Source organism: Cornus florida, unplaced genomic scaffold (genome assembly GCF_030987335.1).
Source record: "Cornus florida cultivar Cherokee Brave unplaced genomic scaffold, ASM3098733v1 CherokeeBrave_3.0.0_Hap2_Chr02, whole genome shotgun sequence".
Lineage (NCBI taxonomy): Eukaryota > Viridiplantae > Streptophyta > Magnoliopsida > Cornales > Cornaceae > Cornus > Cornus florida.
In genome coordinates, this window is record NW_026775572.1 from 96,805,419 (window position 1) to 96,810,774 (window position 5,356).

The 5,356-nt window shown below is 38.5% G+C and overlaps 1 pseudogene; it reads left to right on the forward strand.

The window, feature by feature from the left end:
* Window positions 1-4,169: 4,169 nt before the first annotated feature.
* Window positions 4,170-4,268, forward strand: LOC132297861 (small nucleolar RNA R71; annotated as a pseudogene).
* The last annotated feature ends 1,088 nt before the right edge of the window (window positions 4,269-5,356 follow it).

Consider the following 5,356-nt stretch of genomic DNA (forward strand, 5'->3'; position numbering starts at 1 on the left):
GCGCCTCTATGCGGTGGAGATGGTGATGGAGTGAATGCTGGACGAGCCGGTGACTGGGGTGGAGTAGGGTGTAATGGCTCCTTTGTATGAGAGGGTTGCGCAGTCTCCCCAGTCCGCTGTCGGACTCTCCTCTGTGTATGCTCGGGGCTAGGATCCCGGACATGAGATGAACCGGCACCGTCGTTAAGTCTGCGGCTGGAGCCATGACGGTGTCTACGTGCTACAGTCTTAAAGCGAGCCATAGTCTGCAAATAGAAATTCAAAAGTTAGTGCCAGCATATATAGAATATAAGGCACAATATAGAAATATGTATGTCAAATAAGATAGACAAAACAAAATATCGCATGATTCTATGCAAGTGGCAGAATATGAAACATGCTAAACAATGTAAGTATGAAATGCATCCAATGTGGAATATCACAGGCATTGGGCATCTATAAGGTAGCATGAACATAAGATAAGATGAATGAAGTGTGTATATAAGATCTGTGAAATTCGATCGATCAGAAAAAGAAATGAGATCGATCACAAAAGTTGGATCGATTAAAGGTTGAGTTGGATCGATCGCAAGTATCCGATCGATCATAAATTTGTTCGATCGATCGAACAGTGCGACGATGAAACCTAATAGTCACAGATCTGTGACTTGTGAAGCATGGGGCCCACACGAGTGAGTTCATGGGCCCTCCAATTAACACAAATCAAGCCTAAATGCACTCCAAACGTGGCCCAAACACCCAAATCTAACAAAATCTTCAAAATCTATGCACATATATATATATATATAGACATGGATGCTAAAGCTTTGAGAATGGAAGATTCAACATGTGAGCAACATGATTACGACATTTGAAACAAGTATTGATGCATGAGAGTTCAAATCTAGGGAAGGATGTCTCGGATCTTACCTCAAGAGAGCGAGAGAATGGAGAATAAACTGAGAAGATCTGAGATGAAGAAGATGGAGATGAACTGAGATTTGAGATGCTTGGATCTCGCCGGAGGAGTTGCCGGAGCTTGGAGAGATGATTCATAGTGAAGAGGGACGAGAGGCTAGGGTTTGGTGAGTGAGATCAATCCAAATGATCGATCCTAAGACCCTTGGATCTGTTTTTAAAAACATTTCCCGATTAGTTTGATCGATCAAAGATGAGTTGTGATCGATCGAACTTTGATGAACTCCTTTCAAACTATTTTTGGATTTTTTTTTTTAAAAAAATTTAATTAGTTAAAAACTAAATAAATTAAAATATTTTTGAATTTTTGAAAACTTGTTGAAAATTAAAACAAAATATAATGAGAGTGAAAATAGAATAAAAAAAAAAATGAAAAAATATTTTTGGATTTTTGAAAAGTTGAAAAGTCAAACTAAAAATAATGAAAAGAAGATTTGTGATCGATCGAAACAAGAGTTCAATCGATCAGACAGAGAGCAAAAATATGCAGGTTTTTGGTTCAAAAATTTGGCTAAGTGTTGGAATATAAGATCGATCGAACTGGAAAGTTGGATTGATTGAAGAACTTTCAGATCGATCTTGGAATGTTTCGAACGATCAGACAGAGAGCTGAAATATGCAAGTTTATGCAGGCTCAAATTTTTCTAAGTGTTGAGTCCTGAGATCAATCGAACTTGGAAGTTGGATCGATCGAAGGTCTCTTGATCGATCTTGGAGTTGGTTCGAACGATGGGACAGAGAAGTGATTTGGATGCAGGTTTCTGCAGGTCGAAAATTTTTCTAAGTGTTGGAGTGCAATCCACAGTTTGATGGATCGAACTTTGCCAAATACTTAATTATGACATAAAAGCTTATGCAATCCTCACCAAAGTTCCTTTCAATGTATGTGAACCTAAAACAAGTATCTAGACTTTGCAAGAAACAAAATGGAAGATAGAAATGGGGGAGGAATAGGGTTTTGACACCCTACGAATATCTTTGCTAGTCTTTAACGTCTCTAGCAAGACGTTGGGCTCTTTTAGCCTTGGTCAAAGATCTTATAATGCATCCCCTTCTTGTTGGGGTGATAAATGCTTTGTACTCCACCTAATAAATGGTCCTTTAAAGAACTTGTTGGATTAAGCTCAAAAGAAGCTTTTGATCTTTTGTCATTGCAATTAAAACCTTTGGGCTTCCATTCCCTTTCAAAGCAAGAATTTGAAACAACACTTTGAGAATGCAAGGTTGAAGATGATCCTTTGGAAGTTTTGGTTTTACACAAAAGCTCATTTCCTTGGCAATGAAGATCATGACATTTTTCTACAACATTGACCTCTCCTTCATACTTGTCAAGTGAATTGGGTGTGGGATTAAAGATATTCAACTTTACCTTCATGTGGCCAACTGAAATCTTTATCACCCCTGTTCTACAATTGATGTTGGCATTGGTGGTTACCAAGAAAGGACGGCCAAGGATAACGGGAATTTGGCTCTTAAGATTGGAAACTGGTTCGGTGTCAATGACAACGAAATCAACCGGGAAGAAGAATTTATCAATCTTGATCAAAACATCCTTAATGACACCCCTAGGTTTCTTAATGGATCGGTCGGCAAGTTGCAAAACTACCGACGTCGGTTTCAATTCACCTAGGCCCAATTTAACATAGACCGAATATGGAAGAAGGTTAACACTTACTCCTAAGTCAAGAAGTGCCCAATTAATGATATGATCACCAATGATGCATGATTTAGTGGGTGAATCGGGGTCCTTACACTTTGGAAGAGTGTTATATTGCAAAATTGAGCTTACTTGCTCGGTCAAAACCACTTTTCTTGGTGCTTGGCTCTTGTTCTTCCGCTTTTGGGTGCACAAGTCTTTCAAGAATTTGGCATAAGCCGGAATTTGCTTGATTGCATCCAATAGTGGAAGGTTAACTTTCACTTGCCTAAACATTTCCATGATTTCATTGGTTTTTGCCTTTTGCTTGTCTTTTGAAATGGATCCTTTTAAGGCATCCGGAAATGGAACCTTTGGTTCAAACACTTTTTCAGAATTTTCTTTTGAACTCTCTTTAACACAAGAAGTTTTCAAATCATTTTTCAATAAAACCGTTTCAATATCATTTTTCAAAACTTCTTTTTCAAACACATTTTTCAAAACTTTGTCATTTGCAAGATCATGTATATGCAATGAAGGAGGAATGGGATGTGAAATGGGACGGGTGACAACTTGAGGTTGCACTGGTTCACTCAGTTCATTGGATATTTCAACTAGATTGTCCACAACTTTACCACTCCGTAAGGTAGTTACCGCATTAATATGTTCAATGGTATGCCCTTCCGATGAGGAATGGGTTTCCACAACACATTATTGCTTAGGTGGGGCATTTATAGGCATCTTTCCCTTCTCTCTTGCATTGATAGTGCTTGCTATTTGCCCTACTTGGGTTTCTAGCTTAGCAATGGATTGAGAGTGAGAATGAAGTAATTGAGTGTTAGCCTCAAGAGTCCCCAAAGCATTTAAAACTTTTTCTTCAAAGGCGGGACTTCTAGTGTTTCCTTGGGAATAAGATTGGTTGGGAAAATGAGAATTAGTAAATTGATTCCCTTGTGATTGATAAGGTCTATAACCTTGGGATCCTTGGTTTTGAAGTGGAGGTGGAATGTATTTCCCTTGGAAACCGCCTTGGGAAGGGTTTAAGCCTTCTCTTTGGTTTTTCCAAGAGAAATTCGGATGATTCCTCCAACTTGGATTATAATTAGTACCATAAGGATTGTTCCATTGGTTTACAAAAGCCGCATTGACTTGTTCATTAGGTTCATTATGCACTTGTCTATGAGAACAATGAGAGGTAGAATGGAGAACACTAGAACAAGTCATACATGTTTCATTTGATGCACGATGAGAATGGATAGGAAATGAAGATACTTGGTTCGCCGAGTCTTGGTTAATCAAAAATTGATCAAACCTTTGAGCTAAAGACTTCATTTTGGCGGCTATTTCATTTGAATGTTCGACTTGATGTAAGCCAACACTCTTCCTACCTTGTGAATTTCTACCATTCTTGGATGATAGTGTTCTATGCAAAGAATTTTCACTCATACTTTCATAGAGACGCCACACGTCATCCTTATGCCTATCGATGTAAGAGCCACCCATGGAAGCATCAACCATACCCTTATAGTTGTCCGATAAGCTCTCAAAGAAATATTGAACTAATTGCCATTTGGGCATGTCATGATGTGGACACTTCCTAAGCAATTCATTAAAGCATTCCCATGCCTCATGAAATGTTTCTCCATCCCCATGTGAAAATTCTCAAATTGAGGTTCTCATGGCATTGGTTTTAGAAACCGGATAGTACTTCTTTAAAAACTCTTGTTGCATTTCCACCCAAAAAGTGATTGAAAAAGGCCTAAGATTGTTAAACCAATACTTTGCTTTGTCCTTTAAGGTGAATGGAAAAAGTTTGAGTCTTAAGACCTCTTCCGGCATGTCCGTATATTTTACGGTGGAACACACTTCAAGAAACTCATCCAAATGTTTGTAAGGTTCTTCACTAGGAAGTCTATGAAAGTTAGCAAGCATCTGAATAGTTTGTGCTTTAATTTCATAATGATGTGCTCTAAATGGTGGCAATTGAATGCATGTGGGTGCATTGTATTCATTAGGCACATAGTGATCTCTTAAAGCAAGAGGTGGATTAGCTACTTGAGGTGCAACATGAACACCTTGGTTATGAATTCCTTGATTAATGACGGGAGGTTGTGGAGCATACATTGGCCTTGGCATTCCATACGAAACTTAGCCTTGTTGTTGTGGTGGTTGGATGAATGGCCTTGGCATGCCTAATGGTACTTGCATGTTTTCATTGTGCACATTGGGATAAAGGATACCTTGTTGGTCTATGTGACCAATGTCCTCAATATGGTCATCATTACGGTCATCCATTAAAAGATTGGCTCTATTTGAACTTCCTCTTCCCCTAGGATTTCTAACGATAGATTCAAGATGCAAATCAAGAGGGGCAAGAGTTAGTCTCAATGAACGACGCCCATGCATGCACAATACAAAACACAATAAACACAAAGAATGACAAACACTATGCCTTCACAACAATGCAATTAGACTTCTTCCACAAACACTTAACCCATAGTCCTATGCTTTAACAAAGATGATGCAAAGAACAATATAATAGCCTCCACGCGGGCCGATGATTTAACTAAGGAATTGAGTAAAGAAAGTCTCACAAAGGTCCTTTAGCACTTTAACTCCAAATTTTAAGTTTTTAGCATTTTTCCTTTCTTTGCTTGCTTGAATTGAATGCTCAATGGCTCCTTTGCTTGCTTCCTCTCCAACATGCACCTAGTTAAGTAAGAACAAGACAATAAGTAACCAAAAAGAAAAATAAAAATAAAA